Genomic DNA, 18,488 nt, shown 5'->3' on the forward strand with positions numbered 1-18,488 from the left:
AAAATGTACCAGTAAATATGTCTGGTGCAGAGGCATCTTCTCTAGCACGAATAGCATATGTTCTTGCAGGTGCTCGTGCCTCATATCTAACTGATGTATCCTTGGTAATACCTCGACTACCACCAACATTACCAAGATGGCGGAGTGCTCTGTCCCTCGAGACAGGATTACTCGACTTTGGAGCTGGTTCTATTTCCTTTTCAACTCTTTCTAGACAATCTCTAAGAAAATGCTTAAGTGAATCACATCCAAAACAAGCTCCACTTCTGGACCGACATTCCCTATGATGAAATTTGTTACAATGTTCACATTTTGGTTTGGGATTACCAACACTACCCACACTGGTCACAGATAGAGATGAAGTCCTCGGGTTAGAATGTTAAGAGCTTCACTCTCTTCTAGAATATCCTGTAGAGGTGGTAACACGATCATAATACTTTTTTAATTTCTTAGAAGCAAATGATTGTGATTTACTTATAGTTCTTTTTTCAGAAACCTGAGCCTCTCTTTTGGCTTGTCTCTTTTCTTTGCTCAATTTCTCAGCTTTGTGGGCTCAATCGACTAACACTGTAAATTCCCTTATCTCTAGAATTCCAATCAACAATTTGATGTCTTCATTTAAAATTTCTTCAAAACGTTTACATATTTCAGCCTCAGTTAGAACCCATTCCCTAGCATACTTGCTCAATCGAACAAAATTTTGTACATATTCGGATACAGTCATGTTTCCTTGTTTGAGTTCCAAAAATTCTTTCTTTTTCTGGACCATAAATCTCTGATTAACATATTTCTTCCTAAATTTAGCCTGGAAGAATTCCGATGTAACATTCTCTCTCGGTACTACGGAAGTTATGGTATTCCACCAATGATAAGTGGTATCTTTCAGTAGAGATACCGCACATTTCAGACATTCAGCAGGTGTACAAGATAATTTGTCAAAAACCCGGATAGTATTTTCTAGGCAAAGCTCAGCCCTTTCTGGATCATCATCTGTGGTAACTCTAAATTCTTCTGCCCCATGCTTACGAATTTTATCTATCGAAGGCTTACCAATTCTAACAGGCTCAGCACCCTGTGGTACCCTAGGAATCAATTGGGGAGCAGGTGGGGGAGGTCGTTGTACAGCAGGGTTTGTTCTCAAGTACTGTGTAAACCATTTATTTGATCATTTGAAAGAAGGCCTGTTTCACCTCCTCACTTCAGCCCTCAGACATGTGCCTTTCACTACCAAACGCAGACTCAACTCTTTGAACTAAAGCTAAAGCATTGCTCTCAGCTTCCTCAGATTCAGCTCTAGCTCGGTTGGATGATATTACTATATGAAAAACACATTTAAAATGATCAGGATTCATCACACTATCACAATTTATATAATGACATGTATAGCTAAACTCGTGTCTGCTACGTCAAATTCAAGAATCGGCTAAACCGTAGCTTTGATACCACTAAATGTAACACCCTTAGCCCGTATCCGTCGTCGAAATAGGGTTTCATAGCATTACCAAAACTTTCAAAATATTTTACAAATAATTTATGTAAATTACTATTCAATAATGGAGATCATTCAAAACGTCCCCTAATTAGACCCTCGAGGTCTAATACGAGCATTAGAATTGAGTCGGGACTTAATCGGGGACTCTAATTAGACCCTCGAGGTCCAATACAATGCTCCAGTGATCTCCAACCTTTGTGAGCTTCCGAGCACTATAAAACAGGGAAAACTAATTGGAATAAGCATTACGTGCTTAGTAAGTTCGTATAACGAAAACTAAACTTACCAATCCCGTTTATTAAATCTAAGCATCCAATATCAATTTTTCCATCCATTTGGATAATTGCCTAAACACATGGATTCAATCAAACATGTTAGTCACCAAAATCTTCATACAAATTAAGTAACATAGTTGAGCTCATCATGTAATACACTTTCAAGACATTATCATTTCATCTCAAAATTTTCATGCCATGTCTAGAGTTATATGTCTGTTGAATTATTGAAATTCTGATGGATGCTCAAGTAGTACACTCGAGGTATACAAATCCATAATCTGTCAATTCTTATTCAGTGGTACCCATTAGGTCACTTAATCAAGGAACACACTCCCGAGCAACATATCGTATGTCAAGATTACCAGTCCAGGTTAAATCCTTTATATAACGTATGCTCAAAGAATTCAATTAGGGTTACCAGTCCAGGCTAAACCCTAATCGTAACGTACACTCCAGAAGTATTATATCAGGATTACCTGTTCGAGCTAAGTCCTTTCTATGACAAGGTCAATAGGATTACTCATCCGAGCTAAATCTCATCCACAACAAATACAGGACCTTATTCATTTCAGGAAAGTGCATATATTCATCAGAATTTAATATTCAATCGGGACTTAACCTATTTTTCACCATATCAAGCATGTATTAATTCTTTCATTATAGTATTCAAGTAATGTACATCAATATAAGTCACATTTCATACAATACAACATTCAATTAAACATATTACATGTCCGATTAAGTTACACGAACTTACCTCGACACTTGTTCGCGTAAGAAATCTACTAATTCAAAACATTTTCTTTTCCTCGATCTAACCTCGAATTAGTGTTGTTCTGGTCTTTAAAAATAAATTTAATCATCAATTTCACACATTTCATATTTAAATGGACTCAATTTACATCCTAGGCAATATTACCATTTTGCCCCTAAATTTTTCATAAATTCTGATTTCATCCCTAGGCTCAAAAAATGAAACTTGTGCAATTTACTCCCTATTCCAACCCTAACCAAAATCCCATTACAAATTTTATAGCACATGTATTCATAAAAATTTAGAATTTTTCATCAAATTTCACAAGCTTACATTTTAGTCCATAAATCATGTTTTCATCAAAAATCACTTTGTAAAAGTTGTTTATCTATCAACAACCTTTCATTTTCTACCATAAATTTCTAATTTTCAGCATATACATCCTTGACCCATTTTCCATACTTTGATAACTTTTCAAATTAATCCGTCAAATAGAGAGATTAAGTTATCTCGGTTTCAAAAATATCAAAATTACTAAAAATGGGACAAGAAAACTTACCTAATTAGGCTTTCAAAGTCTCTTCTCTCCCTCCTAGGGTTTCCATGTGTTTTTAGGTTGAATATGATGAGAAAATAAGATGATATTTTCTATTCATCTTTTAATTTATTAAGTATTTTGCAATTTTCAATTTAGTCCTTGTCCTTTTCCTATATTTCGATGGATGAGTCACCAAGAATATACATACTTTTATTTATTGGTCTAGTTACCATATAAGACCTCTAGATTTGAATTGTAGTTATTTAATCCTTATAGCTACTAGAATTCAACTTTCGCATTTTATGCGATTTAGTCCTTCTTGTAATTAAACACTTAATTGATAAATTTTAATATCAAAATTTTCACACGACATCCCTATTATAATATGGACCATATAATGAAATAAAAATAAACTTTATTTTTAGATCAGATTTGTGGTCCCAAAACCACTGTTCTGATTTCACTGAAAAATGGGCTATTACATTAACGCTACTAATTCATGACTCAAGTAGACTAGAAGTTATTTTTGGTAATTGGCTTAATAATAGTTTTTCCCAAACTGCAATCCCTAATGTACAATCCTCTGAATACTCACCAAGTGTTTCATTGTAAACAAACTATATTTCAACCTGAATTATACATTTTTGGACTCTACCTTAATTCATATCTTTAGTTGTAGTATTCTCACTTCCAACATTGGTACATCGAGAGGTGGTCAAGTTGTTGACGCCATTGTCGAGGATTACTACGGTGATAATTGTTATTGAATAAATTACTTTGTAGAATAATATTAGTCAAAAGAAGACCGAGTTAGATAGTGTGATAATTTTATTAACTTATTATTTCATTTTTATGTTTGTTTTTATTATTTTTATTATTTCATTCTTTTCCTTATTGATTAAATAAATTTAATCATGAGTGCAATTAATGGTGATTATAGTTGGTATGGAGGCAAGACGTGGGATAATTTATATGATGACGTAGAATCAAGTAGGTTAGATAGAGACTCGATGGACAAATAGATTTTGAATAGTGAATATGGACAATAGGGGTATTCCTATGAACCTCTATATGAGTTAGATGATAAAACGGCTAATAGGCCTGATCCTAAAACAGTTCGGTTTAGACCCCAGTCGGAATAGTGATTTTGAGACCACAAATCTGAGTCAAAAAATATTTCAATATTATTTTCTATGTTTATAATATGTGAATTAGCATGCGTGAAAGTTTCATATGAAAATTCGATCATTTGTGTGCTTAATTATGAATAGGACCTAATCGCGTAAATTGTAAAAGTTGTTTGTTGTTTGTTAAAGCACTTAATTGATTTTCTTATTAAAAGAGAAGTCTTTATGATGCAATTAGACTATTAAAAGCATGAGTGGACAATTATGACCTTAATATATGTGATTTTATAATGTTTTATTATAAGGGTAAAATGGTAAAATGTTTATTAATGTTATATTAAATAAAAAAAAGGTTAAAATTCATTTAGTTCATCCATCTTCCACTGAAAATAGTAAAAAAAGATAGGGTTTAAGTGTTTGAAGCGTTCGGCCATGGTCTAAGCTTGATTCAATGTTCGTTTTTGTTAGATTTTTGATAATTTCTACGTTTTTGTGATCGTTGCTTTGTGTTTTACTAAGCCCATGTCACAATTTTTGATTTTTTTGACAATTTTGAATTATTCCATTTATGAAACTATGAATTTATTGAAGTTTGGTGATAGTATATGGAAGCTTGATGTTGGGTTAACCTATTTTGTTTTTGAATTTTTGATGAATTTGAGTAATTTGGCCTAAATTGTAAAAATGAGATTTTGAGGAACTAAAATGTGAAATAAAAGAAATATGAGGACTTATATGAATACTATGAGAATTTGACCTAACATGGGTATATGCAAAATTTGTGTATTTTGTGATTTTTGTGATTGGGGACTAAATTGTCAAAAAGAGAAAATGTGAAGGCTAATTTGTAAAATGCCCTAAATATGTGTTTTTGGATTGATTTGAATGATTTGGTGAATAAAATGGTTAAATTTGAATTTATATAGATCAAGAATTAAAGAAAATAGAATTAGATCAGGGAAAGTCGAAAGTCGTCGAGTAGCCGGTTCCGTCTACTCGAATTAGTATGAGGTAAGTCTATATACAAATAAATGTATTTGAAATGGTTTATTTATGCTTATATGTTATTGAACAATGATGAATGGCTTTATGCCTTGAATATGAGATATCCGAGAAAGTATCTACAAAGTTTTGACGTCTGTAAAGCCCCATACGAACCTTAGGAATAATTAAGATACAAATGTCATGACATAGGATCTGACATGTATTTTCATGTAAGACCACGTCTGGGACGTTGGCATCGACTTATGATTTACGTGTAAGACCACGTCTGGGACATTGGCATCATATTTTATTTCGTGTAAGACCTTGTCTGGGACAATGCCATCAATATTTGTTTACATGTAAGACCACGTCTGGGACATTGGCATTGTATGAGCTTTTCGAGCTATCTGTGCATCCTTATGATTTCGAACGGTTCAATGGGCATTCCAAGAAAATAGATGACTATGTGAATTTGTATCCAACTCAGGTACATTTGAATTGTATACCATGTTTGAGATTGAAAGGTAAAATATATGTACCTTGATGAATATATGATATAAGTATGAGTTACTATGAGAATGAGTTATGATATGTATATGTGAATTATGTTCAAATGAAATATAAGAGATATATGGCTAAGTGAATGTACTTTGCCTTAACTTTTATGAATGAATTGATGTTATTTGTTAATTTTATTTGTTAACTATGTGTGTTTGCATTATTTTATAGATATCATAGCTATCGGGAGCTCGGGGATCGTCTAGGATCATCACCTCACTATCAAACTTCTTTTTGGTACCTTTTGAAAATGTGAATATTAAAGTATGGCATGTATAGGCTAGAAGTACTTTGGTTATGTTTTCTGATGTATATATATCTAGCCATGTAATTTAGCTTGATTATGGTTGTGTATATGAATGAGTTCTTGGTATGAAATATGTGATGCAATACGATTGATAAACCGTAATTTATAAATATTTTTACCATGTCTAACGTATTTTATGGATGATTTCCCAATAGAATTGGTGAATTCGATGCTCCTAATGCTTTAATTTCATGTTTTGTACTTAGGAGAGCATAGGAGAGTGAAACGAACGAGAAACGGGCCAAAAAGGGAGAAAATGGGCCAAATTATGAAATCAACACGGCCTGGACCTCCTCACACGGGCAGACCACACGACCGTTTCAATTTAGCAGGCTCGAGCACGGCCTGAAGTAATTGCACACGGGCGTGTCCCTGCCAAGCCCAAGTTGAGTCTAATTTGGAAAAGGCTAATTTTGAGTGCTCTTAGACATTCCAAAGCCTATAAATACACCCTAGAGGAGGAAGAAAAAGGAGACACAGAATAGGGAGTAAGGAATTACTCCAAGGAAGCCGATTGATCCATCTTAGAAGTCAGATTCACCATCAAGACTGAAGATCTCTCCTCAATTTCCCCTTTAGGAGTTTTGAGTTTTCTTAATGTTTTGTATTCTTTATTATTCTGAGATGTTTTCTTATTTAGTTATGAACTAAAACCCCTAAATACCTAAGGGGAATGAAACCTAAGACGAATCCTGTTATTATTTTCTGAATTGTATGATAAATATTTAACTTGTTCTTAATTATGTATTCTTAATTCTTGTTTTGATATCCCAAGATACTGATTCAAGATAAGCTCTTATTCAGAAGAGGAATAGACCCTATCTAAAAGTACATTTGTCATAAGCGCGCCTAGACATAGGGTGAAAAGATTTTGCTGGATTAGGGTGAAACCTAATAAAGGGATCCATAGATCCAGTTAATGCAACCCTAGGGTGTTAATTAGAGAAAGGTCTCATTTATTCAATCTAGGGATTAGACGTTATTAGTCTTGAATAGGGGTAATAACGTAACTTAGGTATCTCTACGGAACAAGTTAAATGAATAAATTGTCCGATTCGGAGCAAGAATAACAAGTACAGTCTAGGTGGATTTTTCCTTAGGTATTGTCTTAATTCAATCAATTTTCCCAAAAGCAATTCCCCAATTCCATTCTCTGTGAATTCTTAGTTTAGATAATTAGTTAGTTAAACAAAACATCTTTATTCTTAGGCTAGATAATAAAAAGAGTCATTACTAGTACTTTTAGTTCCTCTGAGTTCGACAATCCTGTCTTGCTAAAACTATACTACTGTTCGATAGGTACAATTGCCTACATCGCAATAATAGTTAGTTTCAAGAATAATTAATTATAAATATTTAAAACATATCAAATCACGCGATCAGTGATCAATATGATGTGTTTTGAATGCCTATAGAAATTGGTCATTTTTGTAAGTCTTAGTATATGTTTCTTTTAGAAAGTGGTAAATTTTGGTCATGAGATTGAATGATGTAAATTTGAAGTATTGAAACATATGTTTAGATATGATTATGTCTTATGTTTTGGCATAATTTGGTATGACTATTGAGCATCAAATTGGTTGATAATGTTATGTCATGATTGGTGTAAGTCTTGGTATTGAAATTGGCTGAAATTATATTGCAAATGTGCTTGATTTGTTACTTGTAGGTTTGACCTGAATTGGGTGGAAAATTGGCATTTCAAATGGCGTATTTTTGTCGACACAGGCAGAGACATGAGTGTGTGTCTCAACCATGTGATGTCCCTTGGGGTACCTTACGATTTTAAGTCAGTCTTGACCACGGCCAAGGCACACAGGCACGTGGCTAGCCGTGTGACCCAAGTCAGTCTCGACCACAGCCAAGGAACACGGGCATGTCTTGTTGCCGTGTGATTAAGTCAGTATGCATGCCATGTTTTGACACGGCCTAGACACACAGGCATGTCTAATGCCGTGTGAGGCACACAACTTATTCACACGGGCGTGTGACCTGTGTAACTTTGAAAAATTGTTTAAGTTTCGAAAAATTTTATATAAGCTTAGTTCAGTCTTGACCCCTTTCTAATGCATGTTTAAGGTCTCGATAGCCTATATAAGGGACTCTATTGTGATATATGACTATGATTATGGATGATGTTTATGAACTGTTCGTAAAATATTTTGATTCGTCCAGTAACACCTTTAACCCTAGTCTGGTGATGGATACAGGTTAGGGGTGTTACATTTGGTTGGTATCAGAGCTACGGTTTAGTCAATTTTAGGACTAACATAGCGTATGTGAGTTTAACTATACATGCCATATTTATGAAATGCGATAATGTGATGAATCCTGACAATGAAAATGTGTTTTTATATAGTAAATGGATCTCAAACGAGCCGTAGCTGACGATGTCTAGAGTAATGCACTTACTCCCGCACAAGGGACAGGGCCATCCGACTCTAGACTGGCTACGAGTAGCCATGATGGAGAGGCTAGACAAGCCTTCTATCAAATGATGAATGATTTGTCCAGTCAGTACATTAGAACTAAACCGGCAGTTCAACAACCCCCAACCCCGGTCAATCCTCCACAAGTCCCTGTTATGCCACATGTTAATTCGAATCAATTAAGTAAGGCACTAGTCGATAAGATTAGAAAATATGAGGCTGAAGAATTCTGTGCTACTACGAATGATGATGTTGAAAGAGCCGAGTTTTGGTTAGAGAACACGATACACGTGTTCGATGAATTGTCTTTGAATCTAGATGAATGCATAAAATGTGCCGTTTTACTTCTGAGAGATAGTGCGTATCACTGTGAAAGACTTTGATATCGGTGGTTCCAGGAGAGTGAGTCACTTGGGATTTCTTTCAAACTGAATTTCGAAAGAAATATATCAGTTAGAGATTTATTGATAAGAAACTTAAAGAGTTTCTTGAGCTTAAATAAGGTCGTATGTCTGTTACAGAATACGAGCGACAATTTCTAAGACTGAGTCAGTATACTCGAGAATATGTATCTACTGAGGCAATAATGTGCAAGAGATTTGAGGATGGCTTGAACGAGGATATTCATTTGTTAGTCAGGATTCTTGAGATCAAAGAATGCATTGTACTTGTTGAACGAGCATGTAAAGTTGAAGAGCTCGGGAAAGAGAAAAGAAAAGCTTATCCAAAAGCTAGAGAAGTGCGAAAGTGATCATCAAGCAAACCATTTCAATCTACATCAAAGAAGTTTCGAGATGATTATAGCCGTTCAAAGGCTAATGTGGGACATGCGAGTAGAGATTGTATGAGATCGCATTCGAGTTTTAGAGCTCCAGCTACATCTGTTGCTAGTGTTGGAAATGTTCGATCTAATCGCCCTCTGTGCAAACACTATGGTAAAAGAGATCCCGACAATTTTAGATTGTACGATTGGGCTTGTTTCAAATGTAGATCATTTCATCCGTGATTGCGCCGAATCTGTTGAGCAAGAAATTGTACAAAATCTGAGACGTAATAACACTTCAGCTAGACGTAGACCTCTCAGAAATCTGAGAAATGTCAGTGGTAGTCAAAGAGGGACTAAAGACACTGCTGTTCAATCTGAGGCTAGAGCACCTGCCAGAGCTTATGCTATTCTCGTTCGCGAGGAAGCTTCGTCTCTAGATGTTATTACTGGTACTTTCACTCTTTATGATACTTATGTGATTGCATTGATAGACCCAGAATCAACACATTCTTATATATGCATGAACTTAGTGTGCAGTAAGACTTTGCCTGTAGAGTCTATTGAATTCGTAATTAGAGTATCGAACCCTTTAAGCCGGTGTGTTTTGGTTGACAAAGTTGTAAGAATTGTCCATTGATGTTTCGAGATTTTTGCTTTTCGGCTGATCTGATGTTATTGCCTTTTGATGAGTTTGATATAATTCTGGGTATGGATTGGCTAACTTTGCATGATACAATTGTAAACTACAAACGAAAAACGATTGATCTGAGATGTCAGAATGATGAGATAATTCGAATTGAATCTAATGATTTGAGCAGTTTGTCGTCAGTGATTTCTTCGATGTTAGCTCAGAAATATGTGAGAAAGGGTTGTGAAGCTTACTTAGCTTATGTGCTTGACTCAAAAGTGGCTGAAAAGAAGATTGAATTAGTGCCTATTGTGTGTGAATATCTGGATGTGTTTCCTAATGAGTTACCGGGTTTACCACCAATCTGAGAGGTTGAGTTTGGCATTGAATTAGTACCAGGGACTATTCCAATTTTGATAGCTCCGTATAGAATGGCTCTAACCGAGTTAAAAGAATTACAGTCTCAGTTGCAAAAATTGATTGTTGGGTGCACCAGTTTTGTTTATGAAAAAGACAAATGGTACAATGAGAATGTGCATTGATTATCGTTAGTTGAATAAAGTAACTATCAAGAATAAATGCCCTTTGCCTCGAATTGATGATTTGTTTGATCAATTGAAAAGAGCTACCCTGTTTTTGAAGATAGAATTGAAATCGGGCTATTATTAGTTGCGAGTAAAAGACTTAGACATTCTGAAAATTGCATTCAGAATGAGGTACGACCATTATGAATTTTTAGTTATGCCTTTCAGATTAACAAATGCACATGCTATGTTTATGTATTTGATGACATATTAATCATATTAATTTTTGTTTTATATTTTTAAAATGTATTTTAACAAAATATTTTATAGTTTTTAATATTATTTAACAAAGTTTCAAAATTATTTTCTTATATATTACAAAAAAACAATAATTTATATACGCTATCCACAAAAGAATATTTTTTATATAAACTTTTAAATTATTTTTATTATTTTAAATATAAAATATAAAATAATTGAATTCATTTGCAAAACAAAAATAAAAATAAAAAAGTTTGCTACCCTAGCACGTCTCTGTCTGCTATTTTTGGTAGGAATTAGGTCTTTTGTTTTTTCAAGTTTTTGTTTCAATTCTTTGACAGCTATATTGAAAAATTTACTTTCTAATCTCTTTAGTCAATTGAAATTCTCGTTCATATATTAATTTCAATTATGTAGTCAGAATTTGCTGGTTTATCAATTAATGAGGATGAGATTTTACAAGTACAAGTCAAGCCAAACTCAGAGAGGGAGGTGGAAGCTTTTTGTTTAGTGGGATGTTTTCTCACAGCCGGCATCATTCATTTTCCAGCAATGAAAAGCACAATGGCAAGTCTATAGAATCTTATTCCGAGTGTTCAAATTCAGGATCTTGGAGAAAAAAGGTACTTATTTCAATTTTTTTCATGTTATGGTTATAGAGAGGGTTTTAAATGGATTACCTTGGACTTTCAATAATAATTTATTGGTGCTATACAAGCTGCAGTGGAAAGAGGATCCATTAAAAGTCCCTTTAATTTTTACACATTTTTGGGTACAGATCCATAATATTCTTATTGCCTTCTTCTCTGAAAATCTGGTAGTACAGCTGGGTAATTTTATAAAGAATTTTATTGAGTATGACGGCTTTAATCTGGGAAAAAATCGTAATTACATGAGGATAAGAGCCCAAATAGATATTCAACGACCCTTAAAAAGAAAGAAACAGCTTATATTTTATAAGAACTGCTCAAATGTCCGATTTAAAATTCTCTTTTCCGTTTTTATTGTGGTTGCTTAGATTATAGTGATTCTTTTTGTGAAGCAAAAATGGCAATGAAGTGAAATTTGCAAAACTGGGGTGAATTATCATTGCGTGCTCAATCTCGAAGAGATATTGCCATGAACAATGTTTAGTTACGTGAGGAAGGAAAGGGAGAAAGGGGTGCTAATTGAGTAGAGGTGATCATGGGCCGGGCCGGGCCTAGTTCGGGCTGAGCCCAAATAAAATTTTAGGCCCATCTACTAGGCATGGGCCCGGTCCAGCCCAAAATATGGGCCTAAAATTTTGCCCAAACCCAACCCGAAATAAAATTACTAAGCCCGAACCCGAACCGACCCATATTAATTTTTTTTTCTTATTTCATTAAATAAAAAAATTTAAAAATATAATAAATCAAATATATTTAAAAACATAAAAATAAATATTAAAACAAATAAAAATAATACTAAAACAATTCTTAAAACAATACACAAATTAACAATATAATAAAAAATAATTATATTAAAAATTTAAAATAATTAAAATTAAAAAAATATATATTAATATATAATTGGTAGGGCCGAAAGTTCGGCAAAAAAACTCTTACGAGGCGGCCCATTTTTAAACGAGCCTCGTTTTTTTGCCTAAGCCCATTTTTCGAGCCTATATTTTTACCCAAACCCTCCCATTTTTCAGACAAACCTTCGAGCCAGGCCAGGCCGCCCAGCCCATGATCAGCTCTATAATTGAGTGGGATGTCATATTTTAAGGAATAATTCAGGGGTTCTTGGGAAAAGCATTGACAATAGGAATAATATAGATCCAATATTGGGTATTAATTTGGAAAGGGGATTATCTAATTCATGTCAAGAAGGGGAAAACGTGTGTGGGAAACATTTCCATACTACTATGGAACATGACCTAGAAGTTGGTGTTAATCAGAGAGGAAGGAAAAAAAAGGTCTAAAAAAGAGATTGAAGATTCTACAATCAAGGAAGAGATTAACACAGTAGCGGTAAGGAATAAGAGAATGGTGGAAAATAATAATGTATTATCAACGGCTACCAAGAGGCAAGCAACTGGGCACAATAAAAATCTTAAGTTGGAATATCCGTAGTTTGGGAAACCCACAGACAATTCAAAGACTTCGGCATATGCTGAAGTTACATAATCCCCAAATGGACTTCTTCATGTAGACAAAAAATTATTAGAAGTCATGGTAAAAGTTCAAAGAAGGTGTGGTGTTTTCAATGGCACTGATGTAGAATCAATTGGTCCTAGAGGTGGATTATGCTTGGCATGAAATGGGGACACTAATATCTTGCTTTAAAGTTTTCCAAAAAGGCATATTGATGTGGTAATCGAGGACTTGGATAAAGGTAATAAATGAAGATTTACTGGTTTTTACCATTCTCATGGGGATCTTCCATGAATTGTATGTGAGGACTTCAATGAAATTCTGTATAGATTTGAAAAAAAGGGTTGTTTAATTCAAGAGAAGGAGAGAATGGAAGTTTTTCGAAAGGTGTTAGAAGACTGTAACTTAGTGGATGTGGGATTTTTTGGGAACTGGTTCACGTGGTAGAGGGAAAATTTACCAAAAACAAATATTCATGAACATTTAGATAGGGGTGGGGCCACTAATGAATGGTTGTCTTTATTTCCCGAGTTTCAAATTCAACACCTTCCTCATTCTTCTTCAGATCATTGTCCACTACTTATTACTACAAAAAAGGAAGATAAAGGTCAATTTAATAGAAGTTTTAAATTCGAAGCATGGTGGTTTATGGAAGAATCATTTTTTAAGGAGGTTAGAACCATTTAGGAAAAGTCAACAAGAGATTTATTGAACAAGCTAGAAAGTGTTAAAAAAAAGTTTGTGAGGATTAGCTAATCAAATTCTATTCACCAAAAACGAGGAGGAGATGTTTACCTCTAAATTGAAAAAATTGGTGAAGGATGAGAGAAGTGATGAAAATCTAGCATAAATCATTGATACAAAAGTTGAACTTAATCTTGAGATTCTAAAAGATTAGCATTACTAGGAACAAAGGGCACAAGTTAATTGGCTCAAATTAGGTGATAGAAATACTACTTTCTTCCACAAACAAGCGACGCAGAGACGAAATAGGAACTTTATTCATAAAATGCAATCTAATGAAGGTAGGGAGACAGACAAATTTAAAGAAATGGAAGAGATAGCCAGATCTTATTTCCAATATTTGTTTTCTGCTGGAAGAAGGGGAAACTTTAATCATATTTTATTGAGTATTGATCGAGGCATTTTTATGAAGATAACTCAAAACTTAAGGTGAGATATACGAAGGAGGAGATATGAAAGGCACTAAAAGAATTGGGTCCGACAAAAACATGACTTCAAACCCTTTTTTTATCAAAATTGTTGGCCAATTATTGAGGAATATGTTACATCATTTTGCCTTATTCTGAATGAAGGTATGGATCTAAACACAACCAATAAGACTAATATTGTGTTAATTTCGAAAATTTCAAATCCTTCGCATATTACTTCAGACCTAGTAGTTTGTACAATGTGCTTTATAAATTGATGGCAAAAGTCATTACTAATCATTTCCAGATAAATGTAATGACTTGGCACAGAGTGCTTTTGTGCCTAGAAGACTGACTTCTGATAATGTTTTATTGGCTTATGAACTTCTTCATACTTCAAAGCACAAAAGGGTGGGAAAAAACAGATTTATGGCAGTTAAACTGGATATGAGCAAAGCGTACACCAGGATTTAGTGGAATTTTGTAGGAGTTCTGAAGAAAATGGGTTTTGATTCAGACTGGTTTGATTCGATAATGAAATGTGTAACTACAGTATCATGCTCGGTGGTTTTTAATGGTTATACCGGTCAACATTTCTTCCCTTCTAGACGTCTAAGACAAGGTGACCCTTTCAACCCATTTTTTTTCCTATTTTGTGGAGAGGGACTGTTTAGCCTTATGTGGTCAACAATGAAAGAAAAAGTCACAAGAGTAAAAGTGGACTGCAGATTTCATGTCTGTTATTTGCGGACAATTGTATTCTGTTCAGTGTTCGGGGAGGCTACTAAAAGAGGGGTAGTTTCATTGAAGCAACTTCTACATGAATACGAGAACTGTTCTAGTCAAAGTGCTAATTATACTAAATCTACTATTTTCTTCAATTCTAATACACAAGAGGGAGATAAAAGAATTTTAACCAGAGTGCTTGGAGTACATAGTTCAAACAATTTAGAACGGTACCTAGATTTACCTAATTTGGTGGGAAGAAAGAAGAAAGCGTCTTTTCAAAGCTTGAATGATAGATTACAGCAACAAATAGATAATTGGAGTATAAAACATCTTTCGCAGGGAGGAAAGGAGGTTTTTATTAAGGCTATTCTCCAATCCATCCCAACTTAATCAATGGCATATTTTTTACTCCATAAAACCCTTTGTACTGAATTAAAGGGTATAATAATAAATTTTGGTGGCAAAAAAATCGAGGTAAAAAGGGTATCCATTCGTGCGCTTGGAAGGATATTTGTTCATTTAAAGATAAAGGAGGTCTCGGCTTTTGAAAATTTGATAAATTTAACATCGCATTATTAGCTAAATAGGGTTGCCGTCTAATTAATTATTCGAATTCCTTGTTCGCTCGAGTTTTAAAAGCTAAGTATTATCCATCCTCAAAATTTTTAAAAGCCCAATTAGGAAACTTACCTTCACTCACCTGGAAGAGTGTTTGGTCAGCCAAAGGACTTCTAGAGAAAGGAATCTGCTAGAGGATTGGAAAGGGGGATCGCATTTCTGTTTGGTTCGACATCTGGATATCAGGTGCCGAAGAAGATAGGTTGCAGAATCATAAAAGAAATTTTAATATTGAGTTAGTTTCGGATTTGATTGATGAAGAAAGTAGAATATGGAAAGCAGAGTTACTGGCTAATACCTTTAATGCAGATATTGTAAAAAAAAAATCATGCAGATCCCTTTGGCGAGGTCAGTGCACGACAATTTCCAAGTATGGGGAGGGAAACCATCCGGAAATTTCTCAGCTAGAAGCGCCTACAAACTATTACAAAAGACTACACTGGTTCCTAGTAATAATAATTTACAGGCCAAAAATAAAACTTTCTACAAGAAACTGTGGAACCGACATATTCCTTCAAAACTCAAAATTATAGTCTGGAAAATCTCCTGGAACTATATCCCTACTTTTTCTAATCTTAAGATTAAACGAGTAGCTGTTGAAACTCGATGCCCCAGGTGTCATCTTAATAAGAAGGACAACAATCACATTTTTTGGTAGTGTCCTACAATGGAGGAAGTATGGAGGAATTTACAGTTTTCTTGGGTGCTTAATAATAACAATCAAGGAATATGGGAATGGCTCACCTGGGTTTTCAACCGAGGGACAAGCAAACAGTGTCAACTCTTCTGCTGTGGGCTCTGGATTATCTGGACAAGTAGAAATAAGTTCCTTTATGAAAATAAGAACACAACAAGCAGTGATATTTCTAACCAAATTATCAATTGCATATCAAAGTTGCAAGGAGTAGAGGAGAAAATACTTGGCTTAGATTCTAACAGAGATCTCAAGCAGGATGAACAAAGAACGTATGCAGCCATTTAATTTGATGCGACTTTCGACCGACAATATTTCAGATCCGCCTCGGGGTTGATAGTCTGAGAGGTGGATGGGGAAATCTTAGCATCAAAATCGGTACTCCACTCAGACGTTGCTTCACTATTTACGACGGAGGCTCTTGCAGGATTATATGCAATAAGGTTAGGTATTTCCATGGGATTTAATGCATGCATAATATTGGGTGATTCTAGAACAGTTATCAAGAAATGTCAGAGTACAAAATATGATAGATCGATCATCGAAGCATTCATCAGAGATATCCAAAGCTTAAAAACACAATTTCAAGAACTGGGGTTTCATTTCATCCCAAAATCAGAAAACTTCTTCCCTCATTCTACTACTAGAGAGGCATTGAAAAAAGGCGAAGATCATTACCTTGAAGGTGGCACCCCAAGCTATGTTCGAAAAGCAATGGAGAGGAAAAAGATGAGAGCATCAGATTGAAGAATAAGAAACGGTTCTCTTTGAAAACTTGTAGCAAAAGATTAAAGATTTGATGAGATTTGAGAACTCTGCTATTTTCAATGGGACATGACTTTAAGAAGCCAGCTGTTGTTGTCGACTGGCATTATTAGGAGCAGGTTTCCTTTTTTCAGTTTTATTTTCTTTCTTTGATTTTGGGCCATTTTCGTTTATAGCCTGGTTTATGTTTTGTTTTATTGGACCTATTTTATTTGGACCCAAGTCCAAGATGCAGGAGAACACTTATTTCTTTTACAACTTTTATTTTTATAAAACCAGTTGACTTAGTTAAAAAATATAAAATATAAAATATAAAATATTTATATTATAAAAATTAATTTTAAATTAAATTAAAATTAGATTCTATATACCTAATGGATTTCCAATTTTTCAATCATTCTTACTCAACCCTACGTGGATGGTATAAAATAAAGGTCAAACTGTTATCCAGAGATATGTATTTATTTAGGGTTTAAGATATTGTGGGATTGCTAGGCCATGTCCACGTTCAATCTTTATCCATACAAATGCATGCATGCATTGGTAATATATTATTAATGAATTTTTGAAATTTTTATGTAGAAATGTAGAAATAAATATATTTAAAAATAGAATATATTAAATAATGAAATATATTATTTGAAATTAATTGATAATAACACATTAAAATGAAAAAATAGATTAAAATGTGAGTAAAATGAAATTTAAACACACATATATTGGATTAAGAATATTAAATTAATACAATTATTTTTGATGATGTTGCCATCATTAATCTTGAGTTGGTGTGTATCAAATTAATTTGTAAAACCATCTCAATTAACAACATTATTAATATTTAATATAGAAATTCTCACAATTGATGAAGGTAATAAATTGTGCATAATAAAATCAATATGTATAAAAGAATATTTAAATAAAACTTCGATTGAGTGGTGAAATTAAGGTTTTAGTATTACAATTGGCTTGGGTTTAAATATTATTATATTATTTTTAATAAAATGACTAAATTATTATTATTTATTTTAAATAGGAGAACATTTTAGTAATTTTCCTAACCAAATTGTTGTTCTATTGACTTGTGATACTAACTTAATTAGGAGTTTAAATAATAGTATAAATATAATGATACATTATCTAAAATGAAATTAAGTAAATTTATTTTTTAAAAGTTATTTGACACACAATAATTTATTTTAAATTTCATAAATTAGATTAACAAGTTATAATGTAAATTTAATTTGAATTCTATGTAATGGCATGATGGTCAGGGTATTTATTATCTCAAGTGTGGCCTAGTGTCACGGGCTAGACCTTTCGTCTCGCAATTCGTGCGGCCTTAGGCGATTTACACGTCCAAACCCGCCCAAGTCAGCCTTTACGCCTAAAAATGATGATTCCTTAAAACTCCTCTCATGGCACCAAGCCAAAGAAAGAATGCACACAAAGTGTTTGAGTAAATGCCCAAGAATTCTATTACTCTTAAGAATTCAACATACAATGGATGGTTTACAAATGAGGGGAGGCTCTCTATTTATAGTTGAGCTCCCCCAGAACCGACGGTCAATATATATTTACATCGACGGACGAGATTAACGAAATCCCATGATTTAAGGGATTTACAAGATATGCCTTATCAAATCTAATCTTTACAAGATATGATTCTCTCTATCTTTTAAGATTAGTTGCTTAAAATAGTCTAAGTTGTCATATCTTCGCTATTGGGCCACCTAGGCTTTAATCTGATAGGCTTTTCCAACAATTCTTT

The 18,488-nt window shown here is 33.9% G+C and overlaps 1 long non-coding RNA gene across 3 annotated transcripts; it reads right to left on the reverse strand.

The window, feature by feature from the left end:
• Positions 1–560: 560 nt before the first annotated feature.
• On the reverse strand, positions 561–16,850 carry LOC108463645 (uncharacterized). Of its 3 annotated transcripts, none has more exons than XR_008277306.1 (5): positions 16,634–16,850; positions 16,182–16,375; positions 15,560–16,068; positions 15,334–15,436; positions 561–1,315 (listed from the first exon to the last, which is right to left on the reverse strand). It is a non-coding gene; the product is annotated as an uncharacterized LOC108463645 (long non-coding RNA). The 3 variants fall into 3 exon arrangements; XR_001868113.2 differs by lacking the exon at positions 561–1,315 and having other exon boundaries at positions 15,216–15,436; positions 15,560–15,923; positions 16,006–16,068; positions 16,634–16,849; XR_001868112.2 differs by lacking the exon at positions 561–1,315 and having other exon boundaries at positions 15,216–15,436; positions 16,634–16,849.
• Positions 16,851–18,488: the final 1,638 nt, after the last annotated feature.

Source organism: Gossypium arboreum, chromosome 13 (genome assembly GCF_025698485.1).
Source record: "Gossypium arboreum isolate Shixiya-1 chromosome 13, ASM2569848v2, whole genome shotgun sequence".
NCBI classification, from domain to species: Eukaryota; Viridiplantae; Streptophyta; class Magnoliopsida; order Malvales; family Malvaceae; genus Gossypium; species Gossypium arboreum.